This window comes from Delphinapterus leucas, chromosome 6 (genome assembly GCF_059928025.1).
Source record: "Delphinapterus leucas isolate spDelLeu-1000000601 "Yukka" chromosome 6, BTC_Dleu_Yukka2, whole genome shotgun sequence".
NCBI lineage: Eukaryota > Metazoa > Chordata > Mammalia > Artiodactyla > Monodontidae > Delphinapterus > Delphinapterus leucas.
In genome coordinates, this window is record NC_143134.1 from 100,095,266 (window position 1) to 100,108,603 (window position 13,338).

At 42.0% G+C, this 13,338-nt stretch overlaps 1 long non-coding RNA gene across 4 annotated transcripts in view; it reads right to left on the reverse strand.

Annotated features, from left to right (window-relative positions):
* Positions 1-6,025: 6,025 nt before the first annotated feature.
* Positions 6,026-13,338, reverse strand: part of LOC149749021 (uncharacterized) — a 498,387-nt gene continuing 491,074 nt past the window's right edge. For 3 of the 4 annotated variants that reach the window (XR_016393608.1, XR_016393607.1, XR_016393605.1), the window contains one exon: positions 6,026-6,876. This is a non-coding gene — a long non-coding RNA (uncharacterized LOC149749021). The remainder of the gene's footprint in view (positions 6,877-13,338) is intronic. The other variant, XR_016393606.1, reaches the window with a different exon arrangement.

Here is a 13,338-nt window from a genome sequence, read left to right on the forward strand (position 1 = left end):
CTGGGTGATGCATGATCGAATCCACAGCATGCGGCAGGGCAGAAGGTCCATATCACACAAAAACCCTCCAGGAAGGGAGCAGGGAATGGACACGGAACAACTGACAACAGGACAACTAAGGAGATAGCACAGAAGAGGGAGAGGAGGACCTGGCCTGGATGAAGGGGACAGTTCTCAGAAGAAGCAGAGCTCTTCCAAGAACTGGTGTGGTCACCAGGAAGACTGGGTAGTGATGGCGGGGACATCCCAGGCAGAAGGAACAATTAAAAAATGCCTCCTGAACTGTTTATTCCCCATGCTAGCTTTCTCGGTGTTTGGTAGCTTTGCTGCAATGGAAAAAAAATGCAAGATTTGGCTTCAGAATTTCCAGTCACATCAGTACCACCTCCCAGCTCTGTGACCTGAACATACTTACAGAGCATTTCTGAGGATTTTCCTGTGTAAAATGGGATTCATGGAGCTGTTGTTCAAACTGGATAAGAAGAAGAGGGTAGAAATTGATAAAGTGCTGGTATAAATGCTAGCTCTTATTGCAGTAAATGCTAAGTGTGCTTCAAATGAATGTTGTTTTCATGCTTCCTCTCTCTCCCCACCAAAGCCACGCCAGGATCTTAAAGCAAATCCCATTCGTGAATCAAGTCCTCTGCTGCTTTATCATTCCTCGCTCTTCCAGTTTAAAAGGAGAGTAATTGAATGATTTGAGGCTATGAAGGGCCAGATCCCCCTGGGTCCCTGGTTTCCATCATCATTTGGGGGAGCTGCTTTGGCTCTCAGCACCACACTGGGCACTATAAAATAATTTCCTGTAGCAGTAAGTTGTAGGAGATGGTCCCTTAGGGAATAAAATTTTGAGGATGAGGTCAAGCAAGGATTATTGGTGTTAAAAAGTAATTAAGTGAAGAGACAGGGGTGGGAGTTGAGACAATGGGGAGCCAAGGAAGAAGGAAGGAGGGAGGAGGAAAGAGAGGGAAAGGGGAGGAAGGGAGGGAGAAGAGTTAGGCTGTGCTGGGATCTGGTTACTCTCTGCCTGCAAGTTGGCATCTTTGGGATCTAAGGCAAATGATTTAAGCTCCCCGAACCATTTTTCTGATCTGTAAAAAGAACAGAACCCATTTACAGATGGGTTAAGCTGGTAATTACTGGAAAACATTGGCAAGTTTACTGATATTCATGTAATGCCTTATGGTACACATGGTACGTTCTGATCCGTCATATTACTTGAATAGCAAATGACTCAAGTGGGCATGACAGCGATTGTTATCCATGTTTCATACTGAGATTCAAGGAGATCAATGATTTTCCCATTATCGACAGGCTGGTAAATGGCAACACTAACTGCTGTTGGACCAGGCACTGTTCTCTATGACCCTGGTTTCCACAGAGCACCTGTTGTAGGCCAGGCCTTGTGGTATGTGCTGAGGGTGAGGTCAGCCAAACCAACCTGGTCCCTGACTTCAAGGGACCTAATGTCTATTAGGGAAGACAGACATTAAGAAAATAACCATGCAACAAAATATGTAATTACATACTATGATAAATGACACAAGGAAATAAAATAACTAAGTCTCATAGAGAGTAAAACAGAGGGGAGATAACTGAGATGGGGAAGTGTACAGAGGAAGGCCTTTCTACTGAAAAAAAGTGTAGGCCAAGACTTAAAGTGTGAATCTGATTTAGCCAGACCCAGAATGAGGTATTCCAGGTAGAGGGAAGAGAATATTTGAAAGCCCTAAGTTACAAAACTGCAAGGACTCTTATAGTCAGAGTGTATTTTTTAAGGGGGAGAGAAATCTAAGATTAGGTGAAGAGTTAAAGGAAGGTAGCTCAGTGGCTTCACCTAAAAATCACTGGAGGGAGGTTTGAAAAAGTACCTGTGCTAAGGGCCCACAGGCAGAGATCATAATAGTTGGTCTGAAATGGGCTCTGGACAAAAGAATTTTAAAAAGCTCCCCAGGTGATTCTAATGTACAACCAAGGCTGAAAACCACCGGCTAGACCTTTAGAACAGGATAAGCTGTTTCAATATTCTCCTAATGGGAAGCCATTGAACATTGTTAAGCACAAGGTAAGACAACATCAGATTTGCATTTTTAGGTGATCACTCAGGATGCTGTATGGAGATCAAAAGTGAGGAGGTGAGTGAACAGACTTTCAATAGCCCAAATGGGATGTGGTGACTGGGACTGGAGGGTTAGCAATGGAGATGGAGAAACAGGAGTCAAAATATACTTGGGAAGTAGAATCAATGGGTAATCTATTTGTGTAGGACTCCCAGAGACATGATTTCCAAGATTCTGGTATTTCTGAGATAATAGTCTGGGTAGATAGAGGTACCATTTGTCGAGGTGGAGAAAACTGGAGGAGAAGCAAGTCCAGTATTCTTTTGTATCTGTTAGGTTTGAGATGTCTGGGAGACATCCAAATGGAGGTGCTCAAAGGGGTAGTTTGATATACAGTTCTGGAACTCCAAAGAGGTCTGGGCTGGAGATGTAAATTTCAGAGTTGTCAGTGGGTTGACGATCTTTAAAGATCCATGTATGTCAATGACATTGTTTAGGGAGCACTAGAAGAATGAGGAGGAAAACCAAGAACTGAGTCCTGAGGATCCCCCATGGTTAAAGGATAGAGAGATCTAGAGAAGCTGATCTGTGTACTAAGGAAGGAGGGAGGGGGAAAAAAGTCTATGAGAATGAGGTGCAGCTGGAGACAAAGGACGGAAGCGTTTGAGGAAGGGGGCTATGATCAGAGGGGTCGCCAAACGTGGTTAGGATGCCAAGTTAGACTGAAAGCTTACACATTCCACCAGGTATGGTGGCATGGAGGCTTTCAGTGACTTGTAAAGGAGCAGTTTGGATGAAGTGATGGGGACAGAAACCAGTGTGTAGTGTTCTAGATAGTGAATGGGTACCCTAGGACACAGCAATGCATTCATAGTGTTAAAAGATAAACTGAATCATATTAAAATTTTTAAGAGTTTATTTGTGCAAAAATTTATTTGAATCAGGCAGCCAGACCTGAAGCAGTCTGAAGCAGGGGGAAAGACTTTTATAGAGAAGACGTGGAAGCAAAGCAAGGAAATCATTTGATTGGCTATAGCTTAAGGGTTGCCTTATTTAGAAAAGCCTAGTTGCCTATTTGTGATTGGTTATCCTTAGGTTTTGATTTCTCAGACTCAAGCCATTTTGGGCTTCGGTTTTGGTTTGCGTATGTAGACTACTGAGGCATTAGAGTCACCTCAGTCTAATGACCTCCTTGTTTAATTAATTTAACCTGTAGGAGGCACTTGCACGTGAAAACAAAGAGCTCCATGGAGGCATGTTTATTGAAGCAGTGTTTGTATTTGCAAAAACACAAGAACAACTTAAATTTTCTTCTAGAGCAGAATGGAAAATTAAACCATAAAGCTACAGAGTGAAGTGGTTAAGGGCAAAGACCCTGGAGCCAGACTGCCTGGTTCAAATCCTACATTTTCCACTTGCTTGCAGCGTGACCGCGGGCAGTTACTGATCCTCTCTGTAAAAGGGGACTAATAATAGACCATCTACCTCATAGGAGTGTACTGAGAATTAAAGTAACTTAAAATATATAAAATAAGTTCAAATAAACATCTTGAATCAACAAACATCATTTTATAACTCAAAGGGTCTCAAGATAACTTTTATAACACCGTTTTACAGGTATGCAAATGATAGCTCAGTGAGGGCAAAGCGGCTTTTCTACTTCAGTAGAGGCTATGAGCCCAATCCCCAGATGCTTCCGGTACAAAGCTCCTTCACCACACCCCTCTGCTCACAGGCCACAAACTCAGGTCTTAGGATTCTGGTTCAATGCCTTGATAAGGCAAAATGCTTAGGAGGTAACACAAATTCCATTTTCTAAAAATAAAATATCTTCAAACATACAAACTAGCATCGAACACTAACAAATGTAAAATGACATTCATGGGACATGGATCTCATCTATGACCTACAAGAGTTAAATTAGCGGAAAAGAAGACTGGAAATGCGACGTTGTTGTCCTTCGCATTGGGTTGGCCAAAAAAGTTCCTTCACTTTTAAAGTAAAAATAAAAGACGCTTTTTTCATTTTCACCAAGGACTTTATTGAGCAATGTATGTACCATTTTGTTCCACTACCTTCTGCCATTTTCCAGGCAACTTCATAATTCCATCTTCCCAAAGCTTTTTATCTTTTTGAGCAAAGAATCGTTCTAAGTGCCTTTTACAGTCTTCCAGGGAATTGAAGTTTTTTCCATTAAGATAATTTTGTAAAGACCGAAATAAATGGAAATCCGAAGGTGCAAGGTCTGGTTAATATGTCAGATGAATCAGAACTTCCCAGCCAAGCTGTAACAGTTTTTGCCTGGTCATCAAAGAAACATGCGGTCTTGTATTACCCTGATGGAAGATTATGCATTTCCTGTTCATTAATTTTGGACGCTTCTTGTCGAGTGCTGCTTTAAGTTGGTCTAATTGGGAGCAGTACTTGTTGGAATTAAACGTCTGGTTTTCCAGAAGGAGCTCATAATAGAGGACTCCCTTCCGATCCCACCGTATATGCAACATCACCTTCTTTGGATGAAGACCGGCCTTTGGTGTGGTTGGTGGTGGTTCATTTTGCTTGCCCCACGATCTGTTCTGTTCCACATTATTGTACAGTATCCACTTTTCATCCCCCGTCACAATTTGTTTTAAAAAATGGAACGTTTTCGTTACATTTAAGAAGAGAATCGCATGGAGAAATATGGTCAGGAAGGTTTTTTTCACTTAGCTTATGTGGAACCCAAACATCAAAGCGATTAACAAAACCAAGCTGGTGCAAATGATTTTCAACACTTGATTTGGATATTTTGAGGATGTCGGCTATCTCCCGCGTGGTATAAGGCTGATTGTTCTCAATTAATGTCTCAATTTGATCACTACCAACTTCAACTGGTCTACCTGACCGCAGAGCATCATCCAGCAAGAAATCTCCAGCACAAAACTTCGCAAAACACTCTTGACATGTTCGATCAATCACAGCACCTTCTCCATACACTGCACAAATCTTTTTTTGCGTTTCAGTTGCGTTTTTACCTTTCTTGAAATACTAAAGCATAATATGCCAAAAATGTTGCTTTTTTCTTCCATCTTCAATATTAAAATGGGTAAACAAAAATTCACCAATTTCGGTAAGTTTTTAAAAAATGCGTGCTGATATGACAGCTGTCACAATACAATCTAACAAAATTGTTTCAAATGAAGTAAAAGACAAATAAGCGCTACTAGAGCCATCTTATGGAAAAAAACCGAACGAACCTTTTGGCCAACTCAATAGTCATTTGAGGTTGAGAGCCTGCACACTGGTGACATGCTTGCTTGCTTTGTTTTTGTTGTTGTTAAAATATGAAGTAATCTGGGTTTAGCCTAAATCTAAGCCTTGTCTCCTCTTTCGTCATCCTCCTTTCACATTCCCACTGTTTATCCTACTTCCTGATTCTCCCTCCCAACGCCAGAGCCTCAGTTTTCATGTCTGGAGGTCAAGCAAACTTCTACCTTTTCTTCCTGGACTTCAATCCATGCCACATTGTTAACAGATAAATTCTTGTGCAAGGCCCATCTGCTCATTCCTCTTGCTGCTTACTCGCTTTCAGGGGCTCCCTATGATCTTCAGAATGAGGTCCTTAGCATGGCAGGCAAGACCCTCTGTGACTCAGTGGGCTCCCACCTCACAAGATGCTATGACCCTCCTCACCTCCATCACAATTCCTCCACTGGGCTTTCCCGCCTCCCAACACTTGCCCAGGTTTCCCTCTCTGTCTTTCCCCTCTCCCTCCATCTGCATAGCTCCTGCTCAGCCTTCGAGATTCTAATCACGCCTCCCAGCCCCAAGGAGGCCGACCCTTGGACCCTTGACTCTATCCCTCACCCACTCCTCCATGTGCTGGCTGCCCTTGTGGGCTCCGATAGCAGCACCCTGAGTTTGCATCTATCCTTTGCACTTATCACACCCAATTATCAGTAGCTTGCCCCCCGTTCTCTCTCTCTCCCCCTTTCTCTCCACTACCCTAGAGGAACTCCTCTAGGGCAGAGACCATTTCTCTTGATGTCCCCAGTAAGTCTGGAAAGTGCTGCACGTAGACATAAGAGACTAGATGCACAACTGAATTTTATTCCAGGATCCTGGAATTTGCTTCGTAACTGGGAAAAAGCACAGAGGAAGTCATGGCTTCCCACTTTTCCTAGATTTCTAATTGTACCCAGTCAGGCACTGCACACATACTTGCTAGATGTTTCTGAGGTGCTAAGAAACTTGTTTTGTCTCTAACTGCACTTTTTAAAAAAAAGTCTGTGTTTATACGATAGGAGGCTTCACGTTGTGTAATTCCACAGATATTATGCTGCTCACTAGTTACAAAAATAATTGAGTATGCCTCATAAAGCTGACTTAATTTCACAAATGAGTTGTACTCAAGTAAATATTTACTTCTAAATGCAATTGTGTTGAAAAGCCTCTTAGAACACTTTCATTAAGCTCACATGATGTATAGGCTGTGCAGCTATTAAATCATTACTTAGAGAGATGATAATTTTAAATAAAGAGAAACATATGCTTTCAACGCATCAAGCACTTTTTAGGGCTACTTACATGCCAAGTCTTGAGGTGACCACAATACCTTTGATTTCTTTATTTTTCACACACACGCACACACACATACATTTCATAGGCAAGTCCAAAATAGAGCCATGATCTCTTACCTTCTGTCCATCTCACTGCTTTAACCCTGGTCAATTGCCACTTACATGGATCCTTGCAGTAGACTTCAACGTCTCCTAATTCCACTCTTGTCATCCTTCATCCCCTCTTCTGCACAGCAGCTAAGTGGACTCTGTAAAATCTAAAACACATTATAACACTCACTTGTTTAACACCTTCCAGTGACTTCCCAAGTTACTCAGAATAAAATCCAAGCTCTTCACCTTTGGCGAGAAACCCCACCTGACCCAGTCACTGCCCATCTGTCCCACTCCTGACACACAGCTATCCCCTTAAGCTCTCTATGCACTGGCAGTTCTCTCTGCCTTGATCACTCAAGCCGGTTCGGTTCTCACCCCAGGAATTCTGCAATCACTGTTCTTTTACCAGTCTATTGCATGGCTGACACCTTCTCATCATTCAGGCCTCAGTCAGAATCACGTCCTCTCAGAGAGCATCCCTTCCTTCCACTCGCTCCATCACATAACTCTATTTTATTTTCTTCACAAAACCTACCTCTCTCTGTTGCGATTTAGCTTTTGCTTCTTTGCCTATTTTTTGGTTGACCTCCTCCTCCTACCACTCCCTTTGAATAAACATCTCCATGAGAAGAAGGGTCTGGCTTGGCTTGTTCACAGCAGTATCCCCAGGGCTTAGAATGGGTCCTAGTCCATTGCAGATGTCCAACGAAATGTGTTGAATGCATAAATTAGGACACAATCCCTACCTGAAAGATCATTTGTAAGATTAGACTGAATGTGGGACAATCTGGGATGCGTGCTGTCGCGGGTGAAGAAGCCTAGAGCTGTCTCTTCTTCAGTGTTGACACCACCTTTTGATTATAACGACAGCATTCTGAAGAGTCCCGCCCCCCTCTACTTCATTTTCCACAGTGCAGTGAGTGCTCTGTCCTATACTCATGGCCTTTAAAGATAACCTATTAACTCAGTAGCACCCATATAAGGTATTTCAAGTTCTGGTTCTAGCCAAGCTCAGTGGTTTCACTCCTCGCCCTCTTCCCCCAAGCATCCTTCAATCTTCTGAAATCAAAACACTTGCAGGCGCCAATCACCTTAGCTTTGCCTTCCCTCCATGTTGTTAACATCTTATTCTCTCTGCCTCCAATTCCATTCTCCGTCTCTTAGACTGGCTGACTCTTATTCCTTGTTCAAGGCTCAGTCCAGATGATTTCACTTCTAGAAAACCTTTACTGTTTCTCCCTTTCACCTTCTACCCCAGGCTGGGTGGGTGCCTCCTCTTTGCTCCTGTAGTTCCCTGTGCTCAGCTCCAACCTAGGACTCATCCCATCTGACTATTTTTGCCTTTTTATGTCTCTGCTTTTGCCACCAGGCCAGGAACTGCAAGAGACAGGTGATTTATCCGATTTATCACAGAAGTCTCAGTGCCTAACATAACACACAATAAATATTTACAGGATAAGTAAATGAACTAACGAGTACATAGAGTAAAATTTCCAGGGGCCAGGAAGAATGGTACACTGAGAAGAGAGGAGGTCAAATTGGGGAGGCTTCCAGAAACAAGCAGTGTAGCTCCGTAGTCACTTATGAGCAATTCCAAACGCAAAAGCTCCAAAACAAGGTCTTTTCTTATTAGGTGGCAAAACTTCACTTGATCCATTTAGTATCTTAATTTATTCCACTTAGCATGAGTATTCTTATGCTTTGCTGTAAAACATTAGTGCAGTTGAATGCAGGGTACTGCCCTAGACTCCACTGGAGATATTTTGTAATATAAGAATATAAACTCTGTTACCTTTCTTAAATCCAAAAAGGTTCTGGACTCAAAGGGTTTTAGGTAAAGGATTATGGCCCAGTATTTGAACTGTCCTAAAGGATGGATAAGATCCCAGTAGACAGAACTGTGCAGGAAGGAGCAGAATGTACAAAGGAAAAGTAGCAGGTATATTAGTAATGGTGATTTGTCTGGAGTTATCTGAGAGAAGAATGTCTAAGTGGACAGGAATATGGAAAGATGTTTGGGTCTGATGGAGTCCTTGAATTCCAAGCTAAAGAGACTGAACTTTACAGGTGATGGGAAGTCAGCAAAGGATTTTTAACAGACAAATGAGGTCAGGTAAAGCATCTCTGATATTCTGGAAACAACCTGTACTCGTCTTAATTATGTGGCATTTAACTGCTCTGAGCATCGGCTGTTTCACCTGAAAGCTGGGGATAATTGAAAATGAAATAAAATGAAGAATGCATGTGAAAATGTTCTCTAAGCTGTAAAGTTCTTTCAAAATATAAAGTGTAATTATTATTAACTGACAATGAAAGCTGAAGGATGGATGGGCAGGGTTTAGGGGTTCAGTGTTGCATATGCTGAGTTTGTGGGATATCTAAGAAGCAACATCCAATTAACCAGGTGGAAGCCACAGGAGTTCGTGCCTAAAAGCAACTATGAAATTCATCATAAAGATGGCCCTCATAAATATTAAAAGGAAGTGAAGTGTTCCCTGTTGCATTTACATGAACTGAGACATTGTATTTAAGTTTCTTTTGAGAAAGGGGTAAGGAAGTAAATATACAATCTTTGAGAGGATGTGTCATTAAGAAGCTAGAAGAGTGAAAACGTCAGCCCATTCATGTAGAGGGCCTTGTTGCTAAGTCATTCGCATTTTACGGAAAAAAAAAAAAAGATACTATGGGAAGTCACTGCATAAACAGACACTGCTGGGATTTGTCTTTGGATTTTTTTTTTTCTCCTAAATGAAAGGACTGAGGGTTTGTTCTGCGTCCGAACTTTCTTTTCCCCCAAATTCTTTTTTTTTTCTTCCAAACTACATCTCTGAGAACACACTGAAATTTAATAGACTGTAATAACTGGAAGGACCATTATTTTTCAAACCTCTGTCATTTTGTAGATTGAGACTGAGGTCCAGAGATGGGAAGTTACCTGCCCATCATCGCACCATTAGTCAGTATAAGGACGTGGTCTGAAGGCCAGCCAGAGCCTTTTCCATTTACAACAGTGACAGAATCTATTGCAAGGCTGGAGACAATGGCATGAGCCTGGACAGAGAGAAGCAGATTGTGACAACCATCCTTCTCATTTGGCTACTCAAATACAGCAGGAATTACCCGAGGTGGTCACCAAGCTATTTAGAACACATTTAGCCAGATTGTTCTGGAGAAACACAGTGAAGGCTGGGAAAGGTGGCCAAAGGAAGACAGAAATGGGCAATTGAAGGATGGCTCAGAAACTGAAAGTCTGGCTTTGGTTTTGAGTGTTTTTCTCTTAATGCATCTGACTGTTATGGAAGAAAGTGAACAGAAATGCATCTGTGTGTTTATTTTTCTCACCCAATCCCCTTTTAAAGCTATGATGAAAGAAAGTCTACCACATGTGACTGGGCACTTTGAGTATGCCCTCCAGGTTACATAAAAGTCAGCACTGAAACCAAGCTATTATTAGCACCATGCTTTCAACAGCTAGACCACTTGTAACCAGCCCTTTCTGCAAGTGTATTTGTTTCCACATATTATATACATGACATACCCCCTCACACTTTATACATATGTGTATATATATATTTTTCTGGATGTACAATCATTCATTCATTCCATCAATATGCATTTACTGAAGCACCCTGGGTACTGAGAATTCAACAATGAGTAAGTCACAGAGGAATATTTACTCTGCGGTATTTCCTCTTTGAAGAATCTTGAAGGTTTTTCACTGTTAGATGTTTGTATTGTTTTATTTTGCTTTCAATCACCTTGATGGGATAACAGAATTGAACTTCTAGCTACCTATTGCTCTATATTTCTTCACTAGGAGTGTTCTTTGGGGGCATTTCATGATTAGATTCCTCAATTTGCTCAGGGATGGTTTAGTTTTAATTTTTCCAAATTGTTTTATCAGAGCTATAATGAATCTTTATTCCTTCATGAAAATACAGTCTCTTGTGAAGCTTTCCCTGCCCTTGCCCTTCTCAATATTAATCATTAATTATTTCTTCTTTGAGGCCCCCATAAACACCCCTGACATGGCATTTCTCTCATTTGATTAAGCTGTATTTGTTCCCATGTCAGTTGTGAAGTTTAATTTCCTTCTAAGCTCCAAGGCAGAGCCCAGGGCCTGGCACATAGTGGATGCTCATAAATGTAGCCCTCAATAAACTTAATCAGGCACAAATGTATTTGTCCTATTGAAGTCACTGTCTAATTCAAAAGAACACATCAGATGGTCTGGAAGACAGACATATCATGCCAGCCTGTTAATCACATCAAATTGTGGAGATATGCCCTGCCTTGGTAAAACAACCTCACGGAGATGTATGACCTAGCAGCTACTGACGTTCTGAGCCCTACTCTCAGTCACCATGGGGAGGACCCAAAATGAGCCCCACATCTGAGTGAATGGAAGGATGTTAATGAGTGGCCTGGATGAACTAGACAGGCCTGGTTTGCTTCATATTCAGCCTGATCCAGTTTCCATGCATCTTAGAAAAATAAGGACAAATATTTAGGCAATGATGCAATCCAAATAAAACAAAAACGTTTTGTGATGTATGTGGGGATCGGTGAAGGAGCATATAGAGTACATAGCAAATGCCTGCCTGGGGAATCGTTTCGGGGAGAAGCTAGATGTCTTGGAAGATTTGGCAAGAAGACAGCTGAGAGCTGTGTGCAGCCCATCAATGCATCCTGATTCCATTTCTCATCTTATATAATACAGTGGAAGTGAGGCCCTTGACTTCCTCACAGAGGAGAGCAAGGCTCACAGGCGTGAGTGTGGATCACTTTGGCACTGCTTATTATTGCTGCCACTACTTACTGCTTCTAGTAAAATCCACAGCCTGGCAGTTGGTGTACCATCTCACAAGATGAGGTCTCACCTGTGAGCAGTATATGCCCAATCTAACATTTCATTATCTTTTTTATTAAGTAAATTTATTTATTTATTTTTGGTTGCATTGGGTCTTCGTTGCTGCGTGCGGGCTTTCTCTAGTTGTGGCGTGCGGGGTCTTCTCTTCGTTGTGGTTCATGGGCTTCTTATTGTGGTGGCTTCTCTTGTTGCGGAGCACAGGCTCTAGGCACGTGGGCTTCAGTAGTTGTGGCACGTGGGCTCAGTAGTTGTGGCTTGCAGGCTCTAGAGCACAGGCTCAGTAGTTGTGGCACACGGGCTTACTTGCTCCACGGCATGTGGAAACTTCCCGGACCAGAGATCAACCTGTGCCCCCTGCATTGGCGGGCAGATTCTTAACCACTGCACCACCCAGGAAGTCCCCATTTCATTATCTTTGACATGGTAAATGTTAGGGACCTGAAATGCATCTGGGAAGCAACAGATGAATTAGACACATATTTCTCCATCAACTCACTGTTTATTCACTCTGGTTCATTCTAACACAGGGGGAAAAATCTAAAAGGCAACCAAACAAAAGAGATCCTAACTCTTCTCCTCACCCATTCTGTTGCACTTTTACAGAAGCCATGAGTGAAGGAGATGAGGGGCTAGAAGTATATTTTCTTGACTGCAAGAATACACTGAGATGTTTTCAATGGTGGATTAGAGCAGTAGGCATGTGGCAACTTATTTTTTCTCCTAACTGCTATTCTTTTTCCAAAATTTTTAAAATGTGAAATATGGCATATGAACATAAACAAAGAGGTTTAAACCTGTAGGCAAAGAGTTTGTAAAACGTTGTTGGATACTCATTTACCACTACTCAGTCAAGGGATGAGAACCAGCATCTTAGGAGGTGTCCTTCCTAATCATGATGTCTGCCCCCCACGTTTGTAAAAGTTCTACCCTCTATCTTATGGTAGTGATTTTTTTCTTTATTGGAGTAAAATTGCTTTACAATGTTGTGTTAGTTTCTGCCGTACAATGAAGTGAATCAGCTATATGTATGCCTATCTCCCCTCCCTCTTGGACCTTCCTCCCCGCCTTCCCCCCCATCTAGGTCATCACAGAGCACCAAGCTGAGCTCCCTGTGCTATACAGCAGGTTCCCACTAGCTATTTTACACATGGCAGTGTATTTATGTCAAACCTAATCTCCCAATTCGTCCCACCCTCCCCTACCTCCCCATGTCCACATGTCCATTCTCTACGTCTACATCTCTATTCGGGTCCTACAAATAGGTTCCTCTGTGCCATTTTTCTAGATTCCACATATATGAGTTAATATACCTATTTGTTTTTCTCTTTCCGGCTTACTTCACTCTGTATGACAGACTCTAGGTCCATCCACCTCTCTACAAATGACCCAGTATAGTTCCTTTTTATGGCTGAGTAATATTCCATTGTATATATGTGCCACATCTTCTTTAACCGTTTATGTATTGTTGGACATTTAGGTTGCTTCCATGTCCTGGCTATTGTAAATAGTGCTGCAAGGAACACTGGAGTACATGTGTCCTTTTGAATTATGGTTTTCTCAGGGTATATGCCCAGTAGTGGGATTGCTGGGTCGTATGGTTGTTCTATTTTTTTAGTTTTTTAAGGAACCTCCATACTGTTCTCCATAGTGGCTGTATCAATTTACATTCCCACCAACAGTGCAAGAGGGTTCCCTTTTCTCCACACCCTCTCCAGCATTTGTTGTTTGTAGATTTTCTGATGATGCCCATTCT